Source organism: Pseudorca crassidens, chromosome 3 (genome assembly GCF_039906515.1).
Source record: "Pseudorca crassidens isolate mPseCra1 chromosome 3, mPseCra1.hap1, whole genome shotgun sequence".
Classification (NCBI taxonomy): Eukaryota; Metazoa; Chordata; class Mammalia; order Artiodactyla; family Delphinidae; genus Pseudorca; species Pseudorca crassidens.
Window position 1 is genome coordinate 116,302,086 of NC_090298.1, and position 14,363 is coordinate 116,316,448.

Below are 14,363 nucleotides of genomic sequence, written 5' to 3' on the forward strand. Positions count from 1 at the left end.
AACCTAGTGTCCCTTGGGGCCAGCCTTTCGATTATGAGGTCAAACTCAGAGCTCATGGACCTTCCCTAATCCTTTGCCTTTCATCTCACTGCACCATTTTTTTCTAGAAATTCTCCCTTTTCTTTTTTGTTATTCCTAACAATTCTGTCTTTGCAAGAATAAGAAACAAACAAAAAGGTAAAAAAGTAGTTGATATTATAAATAAAAGACCATATAAGCCAACTCACCAAAATGAATTCAGAATTTAAAAGGATGGAGATTAAGAAGGTTGACTATAAAGGATTTTTTAACTGAGAAATGAAGAAATCATAATCTAGGTTTTCCTCCAAAGGACACTGAATGGCCTATAGCTAAAAAAGGTGACCACATTTTCAATATCACATGAGAACATGGCACATCTCTCAGCCTTACTTATAATGTCTGGCCTTCCCTCCATCCTGCCTTCTCCCTGGACTGATCTGTGAAACCAGTTGTCTCCAGGTCATTTGGTCCCTCTCTCCTCAAAGGCCCTGGTATCTCCCTATTCTCAATTACTTCCTGTCTTTGCTCTGAAAGCACACACGCACACATTCACACAAACCTCATCCTTCCTTTTCATGAATCCTCAGGGTAGCTCTGCCTTCTCCATTTGGTGTATTTGGAACGAAAGAAAGCAAAATATGAGATGCCAATGCAATTTCTCCTTTAGCAGAGCTCCGCAGGACAATTACCCACCCCATCTGCCCAGTTTTATAGCTCTCATAACCCTCCTTTATGAACACACTGTGGCAGCTGAATGCAGGCATTGATTATGGCAGCAGTCTTCAGCCACTTTCCTATTTAACTGCAAAGCAGAGCTTCTGCCTACCAGCCCAGCACTGATCATGTGACGTTTTTAATCACTGTATTTATGTAAGCCTTTTTCCTACCAGAGCCTGTGTCCAATTCCATCAAAACTGGGGAGAATTTGTGCTTGCCACTTCAGTGGCTCTCTGTCCTTAGGGCCTAAAGTCTTTTCCTGGAATCAATGTAGGACTCTTGGCTTTCTCAGCAGAGGTCGGGAAGGGTGGGGGTGTACAGGAAGCACATTTTTTTTGTTGTTGTTATGAAATACCTGAGGAAATAGATAATAAAACATGTTGGCAGATAAGGGCATTGGCTGACTCCCAGGGGTTCACCTTAGGAAGGTGCCAGGTGAAATAGATCAGCAGAGCCAGTAGGATGCTGGAGCGATAGGAACGAAGTGGCTTTAGAATTTTGAGAATTATGGAATGGATTTCGGAATTACTGCTGCTGGGCCTTGCCCTTCTAGTCCTCAGCTTCACCGAATGTTCAGCAGGAGAGAATCATATTGACTCCAGATAGTGGGGGAAGGTTTAGTGTTCAAAATAAATGCTGGCAACCTGGTGGGCAAAATGTGGCCTCTTTGGCTATTGTGCCACGGTGAAAGGCAAGTCTGGCAGAGAAAGACAGTACTCTTTAGTTGCTGCAGCTCAGCTAAGGATCCCACTACAGGGCCGCAGGGATGGTCCCGCAGGTTAGGCTGGAGTGACTAGCATAATCTAGCCGAAAACCTCCTGGAGAGATCCCAAAGACCAAGGTGACCTGTGTGGGAGGACGATCCGTTAGCCGAGTGACAGAACAGCTGAAGAAAGCCAGAAAGAGGATCTGCGTGGGAGGTGGAAAAAGCGTGGGCTGAGCTTGCGGCAACCGAAAGGCGCCACACGTGTGAGAGGAACCCGCGGCCCTCGGTTTGGTCAGGCTGGAAGCACCGCCCCGCTAGGACACACCAAGTTTTCTCTTAAGCAGCCCCACACCCAGCGCCCTTTCCATGCGTAACTAACTAATGGGATGGGTGTCAGATAATTGTAACGCTTGTTCGGATTCCTACCTTTTCTCTTCTGGGGTCTAGTTCCTGTTAAAGAGTATGCTCACCTCTGCCACAGCTCTCCCATTTTTCTAACTCTTTCCTGGGCGGGGTTTCTGGGCCCCGCCCTCTGAGGGCCCGCCCAGTAGCCGCCCCGGGGCGGGGCTCCCCTCGGCTCCCGGCTGCCCTTTCCCCTGCGGACTCTTCTCGAGCTGCAGTGTCCTCGCTGAGCTCCGGACACGCGCTGGTGAGTAAGGGCAAATAGGGGAGAGGCCTCGGAGGTTTACCAGCCAGGGGCGAGAGGCAGTTGTGCGGAGGCTTCTTCCGAGGCACGGGACGAAATTGGGGTTCGTTCCCTCGTGACCCCAGGTTCGGAGGGCATGTTGAAGAGATGCTGGGGGATCGTACCCCCAGAGTCGCCCCCTGTTGCCTACTATCCCTACTGTCCCTGGAGAGTTCCCTAGAGCCGGTCTCGGAGAGTCTCGGTCCCCAGGCACCAGGGCCAGGGACTTGGGAAGGTTTCTGAGGAACACGTGTTCGGGTGGAGCTCGGTCAGTCCCTTCAACCCGAGCCCCTGAATGGGGCAGGCTATTTTTGGATTCGTTTTTAGACCTGGACTATAAGCCCCCTCTATTTTCCTTTCCTCTAAATTGTTTGGAGGCGTTTAGGAGTGAAATTAGAGGATGGCTGGAAAAAAGTATGGTCTTAGATACTCTCACTTTATATATATAAGATAAATTGTAAGGGTGAGTGGGTAGAAATGTTTATTAACATTTTGCAAATATTTCGGTTATTGTTTTCAACCAGTAGTTGGGGTCATTGGTAGAAATGGCAACCCAACTGCCTCCAGTTTCTTTCACACCGATTACCGCATGCAATCATTTTTTAAGATGCTGTTTTATGGTTCTTCAAGAGGTCACATAATTGAGGCCCTTCTCAGTCTAGTTTTAACTAGCCTCTCCAATTTTCACTGCCCATTGCTCTCCCAGGATAACTTTCCCTTCTACTCACCAGTATTTATCTCCTTGCCTGGAATGTAGCTCCTGACAATAGCAAGTGTTACTGAGTTATCAGTCTATAGCAGATATTATCCTATGGGATTAATTTATATTCCATTTAAATCTCCCAACCACCCTGGGTACTATTATCAACACCCCCATTCTACAAATGAGGAGACTGAGGTACAGAGGTTAAGTTAGTTACTTGCTCACTGCCACTTGGGTGTTAAGTGACAGAGCCATTAATTTGATACTTGATGAGACCATTAATTTGCTACTGTTGAACTGCTGTGGTATGCAGGTACAAATGACATATGACAATAAAGCTAACCAAGGGAAAGCTATTTGTTTTATTTTCTGCTATTGTTTCTGTGGCTCAGGCCTCACCAAGTTACAGAGTTTTGAGGGTAGGGGTCTTGAACTCCACACAAGTGTTCACTAACTGTTGGCTGACTCTAACCTGGAGTGCTTTGATTGCAGAGGCACCAGCTGTGGACTTTGGGAAGATGCACCGCCAGGTGAGTGCAACTCCATTAGCCTACCTTTGGCCCCAGCTGTAGGCAGCTGCCTAGGTTTCCGTGTACCTAGGCAAGTGTTACACTGCTGGGAGAACAGCAGCCAATATAGCTGGTTGGCATTCTGGGCCTGGTTCATTGCCAACTATGTTGTTAACTATACCAGGATGCCAGCATAGTTGCTTTTCCATTAAGGTTAAATCTGCAAGAGCATGCCTTTGCAAGGAGAAACCTAACATGGAGAATGGTTCTGGTCCGACAGGTTTGGCTAGTATGAAGTTCCTTGAATCGTGCCTTGGAAACAGAACAAAGGCAATGGAGGGATATATAAGTATAGAGGAAAAGTTGGGCTTTTATTTTTTGAGTCTACCAAGTGCTCAAAAGGGGCCTTATAGGACTTCCCTGGTGGTCCAGTGGTTAAGACTCTGAGTTTCCGCTGCACGGGTTAGATCCTTGGTCGGGGAAGTTCCACATGCCCCGGCGCCCCCCCCCCCCCCCCCACGCAAAACAACTAGTGCGCGAAAACACACAAAAGAGGGCCTTATAGAGGGTGGAAGTCAATGGGATTTTTGCAGATTTCATAGCTCCCACTCCCCCACAGTACAGAGCTAGTCAGGATAAATCCTTTGTAGAAGGATAGCTGTAGTTACCTGTGAGAATGCCATGCCTTACAAGGAAACATAGATATGAATTTGCTTTAAAATTATGGGCTTTTTTTTTTTTTTTTTTTTGGCCGTGCTGCACGGTTTGTGGGATCTTAGTTCCCCAACTAGGGTTCAAACCCGGGCCCTCAGCAGTGAAAGTGCAGTCTTAACCACTGGACCGCCAGGGAATTCCCTGGGCATTCTTTAGCTCATTAATAGAATATAAAAATAGCAATTCATTGAGGGGGCTCTAGATACTAGGCCTAGCTACAACGATAATAATTTATGCTTTAGGTTGACAGTATATTTTTGTTGATATCTTACTGATTTTCAGAAGTAAGCGGAGTTGTTGCCTCTTTGGAGCAGGAGATACTGAGTCCCCTTTGTAGTGATATTGTTTTAGAATGCTAATTTTCTAAAAACAGATGCTTCTCAGTTCTAGGCAATCACTTATCACTCAGGGTGATGCTGGAGGTTGTCCAATAGGGCTGACTTAGTTGCTGCTTTCTGTGAAAAGTGATATCTTAGTTCTACAGAAGGAACTGGTGAGGATGTTGGGAGGCAGAGGAGTTATTTATCAAAGCTAGTTTTGTTCTATCAATTGGCTTTGCCTTAAAAGGATTCTCTTAGCTAAATGTTGGGTGCTTTGTGTGAATACCTCAAATGTTCATTGTGAATAGTCTGTAATATATCGGTTCTTTTTTTTTAGATGTTGGGGGTAGGAGTTTATTAATTAATTAATTTTTGCTGTGTTGGCGTGTTCGTTTCTGTGTGAGGGCTTTCTCTAGTTGTGACAAGCGGGGGCCACTCTTCAACGCGGTGCGCGGGCCTCTCACTATCGCGGACTCTCTTGTTGCGGAGCACAGGCTCCAAACGCGCAGGCTCAATAGTTGTGGCTCACGGGCCTGGTTGCTCCGTGGCATGTGGGATCCTCCCAGACCAGGGCTCGACCCCGTGTCCCCTGCATTAGCAGGCAGATTCTCAACCACTGTGCCACCAGGGAAGCCCTATCGGTTCTTAATACAAGTGATATCTAGAGGTCTTTAGTAGTAACAGGCAAGAAAAAAGGTAAGTAATGGGAAATAAAATAATTACTGAGGATATAAAAATTATGGTAAATCATAAACGACAGACAGCATTTTGTTTCTGTCTCTACAAAAAGCAGCCTTAGGAGCTGGGATGTTGAACACTGAAATCTTTTTCTTTTTAGGATGACTTGAAAGTAGGGCATCCTTGGCCCTCCTGAAGAGAGGAAATTAGTGGCAAATGGACAGTCTGTGTATGGAGTTATCAGGTAAATGTCCTTATTCATTCCAACATTGACTATGTGCCAGGCCTGTTTGTTTGTTGGAGCCCATCAGGAAACAATTGGGAGGCAGAATCAACTGTATTTGCCCCTAACAAATCCTACTCAGGGAAGGGCTGAGTAGGATTTTAGTGATTATGGTCTGGAGGCATGTGGGATCTTTGAGATTATCTGTCATTCCATCTGAGGAAACTGGGGGGCGATTGTAAATTCCGTGAGGGACAGGTTAGTGTATCTTACTTTGTTCACAGCTAGATCCCAAGCACAGTGCCCAGCACATGGCAAGAACTCTCTCAGTGTTGGATAAAATGACTGAAGCCATGGGAAAGGGTTTCCTGTTTCCAATTTTTTAAAGGATTTGACAGCAGGGTCTGCAATCAGTGCTCCCAGGCCTCTGTTTTGCAGTCGATGTTCAATTCATGGGGATACCTATATCCATGTCTTCTACCTGGGGTACTTGGGTATCTGAAACAAATAAGAAAACTGTTTCAGGAATCATCCAGCAGTTGTCAGCTGTCCAGGCTAGTGTGATGCCTCGGATGGTGTTACACTGTTGGAAGAGCAAGTGCTGCCTTTATTGAGGTCTGGCTCTAGTACTGTTTTGGCGCTGTGGCTGAGTACCTTTGGGCAACGTTTTGCACCTCTGAGAGTGGAGTAACTCCTCCTGTGGAGTTGGTCCTAGTCTGGGTGCAAACAGTTTTTTTCTATTAGAAAAGGACCCTGCCTTAAGGATAGCCTGTCATTCCTTTCCTCTTCGAATCCTAGATGCCTTTACCTGAGTGAGAAACCTTCCTCCACTGGGACCTCAGATGTCTGACAGCCCTTTGTAACACCAAGATAAGTAATGTATGCAGTGCTTTTGTCATGTAGTTTCTAGTTAACTCACTTCAGCTCAGATGGGTGGTGTGAAATAATAGAAAAAATATATATACATACATTTTTTTATGCACACACACACATTGATATATATATATATATCTGACCCTGGTTTTTGGTACAGCTCCTAAAACCCTTGTGATTTCCTAAGTGATCAGAGCACTAGGAGCATCTTTTGTTCTAATATTTGGTCTTTGAATGTGGCTCCTGACAATGAGCTCCTAAATCCCTTGGAACTTCCTGGGTGATGTACGTCTTTTGTTCTGGTGGGGCTGGTCACCAGAAAGACCAGGCAATGATTAGAGCTTAGAATTGTCTCTCTCTCACACACACACACCCCTCTCAGACACACACTCATTCTCCAGAGTGGGGAGAGGGGTTGGAGATGGAGTTAATGATCATGATGAAGCCTCCATAAAACTTCCAACAGTATGGGGTTCAGAGAACTTAACAGGTTGGTGAACAACACGTTGAGCTGCTGGGAGAGTGGCGTCCCTTCCCACATACCTTGTCCTACACATCTCTTCCATCTGGATGTTCGTTTGTATCCTTTATCGTATCCTTTTATAATAAACAGGTAAACAATAAGCTGTTTTCCTGAGCTCCTTGAGCCACTCTAGCAAAAATTAGTCAAACCCAGGGAGGAGGCTGTGGCAATCTCTGACTTACAGCCTTTCTGTCAGAAGTACAGGTTAACAACCTGGACTTGTGTCTGGCATCTGAAGTGGAGAAGGGGCAGTCTTGTGGGACTGTGCCCTTGGCCTCTGGGATCTGAAGTTATCTCTAGGTGTAGATATTGTCAGAATTGAGTTAAATTGCAGGACACCCAGCTGGTGACAAGATTTTCTTGGTGTGGGAAAAACACCCACACATCTGGTGTCAGAAGTACTGAGAGTGTGATCAGAGTGTGAGACTAAAGGAAAAAGAGGAGTGAGGTTTTCTTTATAGGTGGGAATACTTAAAATTCTGAAACAATTATGGCAGGACTTCCCTAGTGTCGCAGTGGACAAGAATCTGCCTGTCAATGCAGGGACACAGGTTCGAGCCCTGGTCTGGGAAGATCCCACGTGCTGCAGCTAAGCCCGTGCGCCACAACTAATGAGCCTGCGCTCTAGAGCCCGCGAGCCACAACTATTGAGCCCCACGTGCCACAACTACTGAAGCCCTCGCGCCTAGAGCCCATGCTCCGCAACAAGAGAAGCCACCACGATGAGAAGCCTGTGCCCCACAACGAAAAGTAGCCCCTGCTCACCGCAACTAGAGAAAGCCCGCACGCAGCAACAAAGACCCAACATGGCCAAAAAAAAAATAAATTTATTTAAAAGAAAATTATGGCGAGAACTAGAATTTTAGAGAAGAATGATTACTCTTAAGTCCAAGGCTTGGGACTTCCCTGGCGGTCCAGTGGTTAGGACTTCAGGCTTCCACTGCAAGGGGCTTGGGTTCAATCCCTGGTCAGGGAACTAAGATCTTACAAGCCGTGCAGTGTGGCCAAAAAAAAAAAAAAAGTCCAAGACTTAAACTAAGCCCTCGTATTCTAGAGCTCTGCTGTACACTACGTGTGGATTTAAATTGACAAATAAAATCCATTTCTCCATATCAGTATTTAGTGACTACCTAGTGGCCAGTTTAGAAGACACTTCCACCAATGCAGGAAGTTTACAGTTGTGTTCTAGAGCAGGAGTTGGCAAACTTGCTGTAAAGGGCCTGATAATATTTTAGGTTTGTGCACCATATAGTATCTGTTGCAACTACTCAACTCTGTAATTGCAGTGTGCAAGAAGCCATAGATAATATGTTAACAAATGAGCATTACTGTGTTTCAATAAAACTTTATTTAGGGGGCTTCCCTTGTGGCACAGTGGTTAAGAATCCACCTGCCAATGCAGGAGACACAGGTTCAAGCCCTGGTCCGCGAAGATCCCACATACCATCGAGCAATTAAGCCCGCGCGCCTAGAGCCTGTGCTCCACAACAAGAGAAGCCACTGCGGTGAGAAGCCCGCGCACCACAATGAAGAGTAGCCCCTGCTCGCTGCAACTAGAGAAAGCCCGCGTGCAGCAATGAAGACCCAACACAGCCAAAAATAATAAATAAATAAAATAAATTTATTTTTTAAAAAAAACTTTATTTAGGGACACTGAAAGTAAAATTTTCAGTGTTGAAAGAAAAAATTCCCCTCAACCATGCTAAGCTATAGAGCCTTTCAAAAACAGATGGCAGGCCAGAATTACCAAACTCTGTTTTAGGGAATGAAATTCAGGCCTTGGGAGTTTACAGCTCATTTGTGACAGATTTAGGGCCAGTACCAACATGTGTCCCTGAAAAATTATGTTATCGATACCTTTGCCTTAGAGCAAGCTTTTACCATATGGTATTAAACTCCTTTTAGAGGACTGAGGTGACTTTCGTAAATTATCCAGTAGTAGGATAGTCCTTATTTCTTGTGTTTGGTGTTTGTTGTATATACTTTTTAAATGGATTACTTATAATTGTTTTCTCTTTTAATGTACACCTAAAGAAGAGGCCCTAAGAAAGAATAGCAATCTGGTTTCCAGCAGAAGCTGATCAGACTCAACCCTAGGTAGTGAAATAGAAATGGTCCCAAAGGAAAGAGGAAAATTTTATATATCATGAATAGCCGGGGTTTAAAATCTGGGATCTCAAGTTCCTCTGAGCATACAGATTGCTTTCCTGAGCATGGTAAAGCTACCCAGGTGCAGGGAGGGGCCCCCTATGTTGCTACTTGAAAAGGGAAAATTCATTTGGTGTTTGTGCCTGTATTCAATACCCCAGGAGGTTTCAGTGGCTTAATCATGCACATTAAAATAATTTAATGGGATTTCCTACTTGATAAGTTAATTGGTCACTTACTACTCCCTGTTGGCTTGATTTCGTTTTTTTAAGATTTCCTATCGAGTCTAAGATGAAGTTACACATGTCAGAGTAGCTTTTTATCCATTCCTTCTCTTTTGCTATCACCCTTTTCCCATGCTGCAATGAAAACTGAAATTGGACTAGCAGATATTGGTCTGTAAATATCCAAGCTGCCACCTCCTGCCATAGATAGCAGTTAGTAAACACAAGTGCCCCTTTTCATTGCTCTGCTCAAGTTTCATGTCCTGTACTATATTAAGAGGGAAAAATAAAGCAGGATGAGTAGGGGGCCCCAAGTATTGAGTGCTATCCCTGGCGCCTGTCAATTTATTTTCCTTCTTTCAGGGTTGAAAGAAACTTGTCAATGAACATTTACATTGAAATTTTGGATTATATCTCAAATTTTAATCAGGAAAACAAAAACCCCAGAGGAATAAATTCTGCAGGCCCCAAAGGGACATAAAAAGGTGGCTCAGTGCCTAGGAGTTCACACAAAAGAAAACAACCTGGTAAGAGCAACTAATTAAGAACCTAAAACAGTGACAGTGGCTCTTGTGAGTCTTGTTGCTTAATTAGGGCTTTATGAACAGCTCCAGTTAATGGACCTGTCGATATTCTCTTGGAAAACAACTTCACTGAATTAACAAATCAACTGTAATACTTAGAATGTCTGCTTAGCAACACCTTTCTCTTTCCTGTTATTTAGGAACACTTTTAATGACCCAACATGCTAGGTCATATATTTGTCAATTTAGGATCCTAAAGCCTGGTTCAAAGGAGCCCCTGTTACTTTAGCTCTCCCTAATCTCCATTATAAGCCCTTTGGGGTGTGAGAACATTTTATACTGTTTTTCAAGGGTGACTTAACTGTTACCTGGGAAAAGGGTAATAAAATGGACCTTGAAATTTATTTCATTTTAGAATAGTTGTAGATATACAGAAAAGTTGTGAAGATGGTACAAAGAATTCACATGTAGCCTGCACCCAGTTTCTCCTAATGTTAACATATTAGTATAGTACATATGTCACAATTAATAGGCTAATATTGGTACATTATTATTGACTAAAGTTCATGCTTTATTCACATTTCTTTAGTTTTCACCTAATGTCCTTTGTCTGTTCCAGGATCCCATTGACGATATTACATTTAGTCATCATGTCTCCTTAGGCTTCTCTTGGCTGTGACAGCTTCTTAGACTTTCCTTGTTTTTGATGACCTCAAGTTTTGAGTAAGGCATTTTGTAGAGTTTCTCAATTAGTTTGAGTTTTTCTCATAATTAGGATTTTCTCATAATTAGGATTTCAAAATCTTAAGTGATTTTGAAAGGAAGACCACAGTACCATTCTCCTCCCATATCAAGGGTACATACTATCAACATGACTTATTACTATTGATGTTAACCTTGATCATGTGGCTGAGGTCATATTTTCAGGTATTTCCACTGTAAAGTTACCCCCTCTCCCCAGTGCTGTACTCCTTGGAATGAAGTCACTGTGCAGCCCACACTTAAGAAGAGTGGAATTGTGGTATTCTTTCTTTATAAATATATATATGTATTGGAGTATAGTTGATTTACAATGTTGTGTTTCTGCTGTACAGCAAAGTGAATCAGTTATACATATACATATGTCCACTCTTTTAGATTCTATACCTGTATAGGTCACTACAGAGTATTAAGTAGAGTTCCTTGTGCTATACAGTAGGTTCTTAGTTATCTATTTTATATATAGTAGTATGGAGTTGTGGTATTCTTAAGGGTGAAATGTTTACATCAATTAATTGAAATTCTATATAAAGTTATTGGTCTCTTCCATCATTTATTAAATTTATTTCTACAACTATGGACTCATGGATATTCATTTTATGCTTTGGGAAATAATCCAGTAATAAACTTAATTTTGTTCAAAGTGTTGGCATCTTTGGCCACTGGGCGCTCTTACAGTTGACTCCTGTGTCCCTTCAATATGCCCCCATCATTGTGCTGTTGTTTTTAAACACTTCTCACTTTATGGCATCATAAGATGCTCCGGGTTCATCTTATATCTTTCCTGTCCCAGAGTTAGCCATTTATCTAAGGAGTCATGGTTCCTTTATTGGAGAATGGTATTAAGGAACCAAGATCTGGGTGCTAGATGTGCTCTAGATACTGAAGTGTTATTGCTTCTAGGTCCTGTCAGCTACATGGTGCTTCTATGAACATTGGGGTTCTTGTATCTTCATTTTATTTATTTATTTATTTATTGGCTGCGTTGGGTCTTTGTTGCTGCACACAGGCTTTCTCTAGTTGCTGTGAGCGGGGGCTACTCTTTGTTGTGGTGTGCGGGCTTCTCATTGCAGATCACGGACTCTAGGTGCGCGGGCTTCAGTAGTTGTGGTGTGCAGGCTCAGTAGTTGTGGTGCATGGGCTTAGTTGCTCTGCGGCATGTGGGATCTTCCCAGACCAGGGATCCAACCCATGTCCCCTGCATTGACAGGTGGACTCTTGACCACTGTGCCACAAGGGAAGTCCCACTTGTACCTTTTCAAATTAGAGTTTTCTCCAGATATATCCCCAGGATTCCTGGATCATATGGCAACTCTAGTTTTTTAAGGAACCTCCATACTGTTTTCCACAGTGGCTGCACTGATTTACATTCCCACCAACAGTATAGGAGGGTTCCCTTTTCTCCACACACTCTCTAGCATTTGTTATTTGTAGACTTTTTAATGATGGCCCTTCTGACTGGTGGGAAGTGATACCTCATTGTAGTTTTGATTTGCATTTCTCTGATAATTAGTGATGTCAAGCATCTTCATGTGCTTATTGACCATCTGTATGTCTTTAGAGAAATGTCTTATCTAGATCTTCTACCCAGTTTTTGATTGGGTTGTTTGTTTTTTTGATACTGAGTTGTACAAGCTGTTTGTATATTTTAGAAATTAAGCCCTTGTCCGTAGCATCATTTGCAAATATTTTTTCCTATTCTGTAGGTTGCCTTTTCATTTTGTTTATGGTTTCCTTTGTTGTGCAAAAGCTTAAAAGTTTGATTAGGTTCCATTTTAAATTTTTGCTTTTATTTCTGTTGCCTTGGGAGACTGACCTAAGAAAACACTGCTATGATTTATGAACATTCCATTTTTAGTACTCAACATGTCTTAGTCTATGGTCTTTGTTTATTCTCTTTCATTTAGAATACTGGTTGAGGCTGTTGTCTTTTATAGTAGATGCTGTATTCCCCAAATGACTGATTTTTTTTACCCTGTGAGCTCACAGAAGAGGATGGGAATTTTGTATCAGCTGGTGGTAGAAGGGAGGAGCCAAGCCCAGGCCCTGGTGTACTAATGAATTGAAGGAAAGTAAAGATGTCCTCAAGGCACAGAGCCTGTGAGTTAGAATCTGGACTTCACCAGAATGGCAGATGGTAGAACTTCCTCTTCTTCCCCTCAGTTGTAATTCTCTAGAGGAGAACTCCAGGAGCTAATGGTTACAGTATGTTGGCCATCCCAGGAGAGTTCTTTGCCAGCCTATGGCACAACCCCCACTCCCATGGCACTCTACCCTTTTCTACACTGGGCTTCCATTTCTTGCCCCTGTATAGTAGGGCCCAATCATGATCCAGGGGACTCTTCATAGTTTCTCACATCCCTAACCTCCCTCTTATTTGTGTGTATAATATCTCCCGGGCTGAGTTAGAGGAAGATAAGTAAATAACCTATGCTATTGACTCATCTTGTCAGAAGACTAGTCATTTAACTCATACCCTTTTTATGGCTTTACAGCTTTTATGAACTGAACTCTGCTAGACATTGGGGATACATGATGAACAAGACACAGCCCTCTCATGTTTACCACCCTCAGATTTTATTCTGGACATGCTGGTTTCTTTCAGTCCTTTTGCATCTAGGTCTCTGCACATGCTGTTTCCCTTTCCCATTCCATCTTCCTTTTCCACTTTGTCTACTTTGAGATCTCAGCCCAGGCAGCACTTAAGCAGAGAAGCCACCCTCCCTGACTGAGCACCCATTTTATGTGTCATTGTACCATGTTTTACTGCGGAGCTAGATAGCCCCATGCCGTGTAACAGTCCTTTGAAAGATATTATTCACCAGTTTTTACAGGTTTACCTCACTCCCATATAGCCAAGCAGCCTCAATTCCACTGACATCTGACTAAAGAGCCTCAACTGGTAAATATTAGTATCAGTGTGTCATTAGGTACCCAATATAGAGTAAGGCCATAGGCATATCCTACTTTTTAACAATACCCCAGTAAGTAAGGATAATAACAGTGCTGGTTTGGTTTTGTTTAATTTTGAAAAGAAAAATCATGGAAACAAAGATGTTGGGTTTCCAAATCATTTGCTGGTGGACTCTAAAGATATAACAGTACCTAACTATTTGAAACTAAATTTAGCTTCAAAGTATTATATGAAAATAATGGAATTGCAGAGGATTTGTTGTTCAAATTTGAGACATCTTTTAACTAAAACGTGTGGCCTTTTAAACTTTTTTTGATAATCTGTAAGTGTCTTTATGTTGAAGAAAATTTTTGAAACATCTTTCTAAATTATAACTTGTAGAACCTCTCTTACTAGCAGTCATTGCACTGACAAGTAGGTGCCAGGATAAAACTTATAACCAGATTTAAGTGGATAATTTTAACATGTTTACTCTGGAGCTCTATAAAAGTGAATAATCTTTGATTCTATGTCATTTTAGTATATTTATGTAAATACACTTCAGGACACAGAATACGGAGAATATTTACTGCCTGTTGACCATGGGCCAAAACTGCTAAATTCATTCTATACATCTCTTAATCCTCTCAACAGCCCTACAAGGTGCATGCTGTTATTTGCCCAAGGTCACACAGCTGGTCCAGGAACTATGGTGGTGGTCACTGAATCTGACTTCAAAACTAGTGATTGGTTTGGGGCTTTCATGTATAGTTCCCTTCCAACTAATTCTCATAAACAGCTTCAATCATCAACCTCATTCAGCCTAACAGAGACTCCTGGGTGCTATGAGAGGAAGTATGAAGTACATGGAGACTCCTTTTATTTTATTTTATTTTATTTATTTATTGGCCGCACTGCGTGGCATATGGGATCTTAGTTCCCCGACCAGGGATCGAACCTGTGCCCCCTGCATTAGAAGCTCAGAGTCTTAACCACTGGACTGCCAGGGAAGTCCCTAATGGAGACTCCTTTTAAAAGCAAGGGTAAAGGCTATGTCTGTATATGTTCTATGTATGTTAACAGCAAAAGGAAGCTTCCTCAAGCTACAGCAATAGTGGCCAAGATGCCGATGGCCTGAAACAA

The 14,363-nt window shown here is 42.8% G+C and overlaps 2 protein-coding genes and 1 non-coding gene across 4 annotated transcripts in view; 2 read left to right on the forward strand and 1 right to left on the reverse strand.

The window, feature by feature from the left end:
• Positions 1–1,965, reverse strand: part of SIL1 (SIL1 nucleotide exchange factor) — a 299,033-nt gene extending 297,068 nt beyond the window's left edge. Inside the window, exon 1 of the mRNA XM_067731902.1 lies at positions 1,871–1,965. The gene's annotated coding sequence lies outside the window, so the exon portion shown is untranslated. The remainder of the gene's footprint in view (positions 1–1,870) is intronic.
• Positions 1,966–1,978: 13 nt separating this feature from the next.
• The window catches only part of MATR3 (matrin 3), a 48,207-nt gene continuing 35,822 nt past the window's right edge, over positions 1,979–14,363 (forward strand). The window contains exons 1-4 of one of the 2 annotated variants that reach the window (XM_067731890.1): positions 1,979–2,093; positions 3,325–3,362; positions 5,214–5,297; positions 6,075–6,155. The gene's annotated coding sequence lies outside the window, so the exon portion shown is untranslated. Of the gene's footprint in view, positions 2,094–3,324; positions 3,363–5,213; positions 5,298–6,074; positions 6,156–14,363 lie in introns of those variants that run through there. The other variant, XM_067731895.1, reaches the window with a different exon arrangement.
• LOC137222862 (small nucleolar RNA SNORA74) lies at positions 5,808–6,007 on the forward strand. The gene has a single exon (XR_010942640.1). It is a non-coding gene; the product is annotated as a small nucleolar RNA SNORA74 (small nucleolar RNA).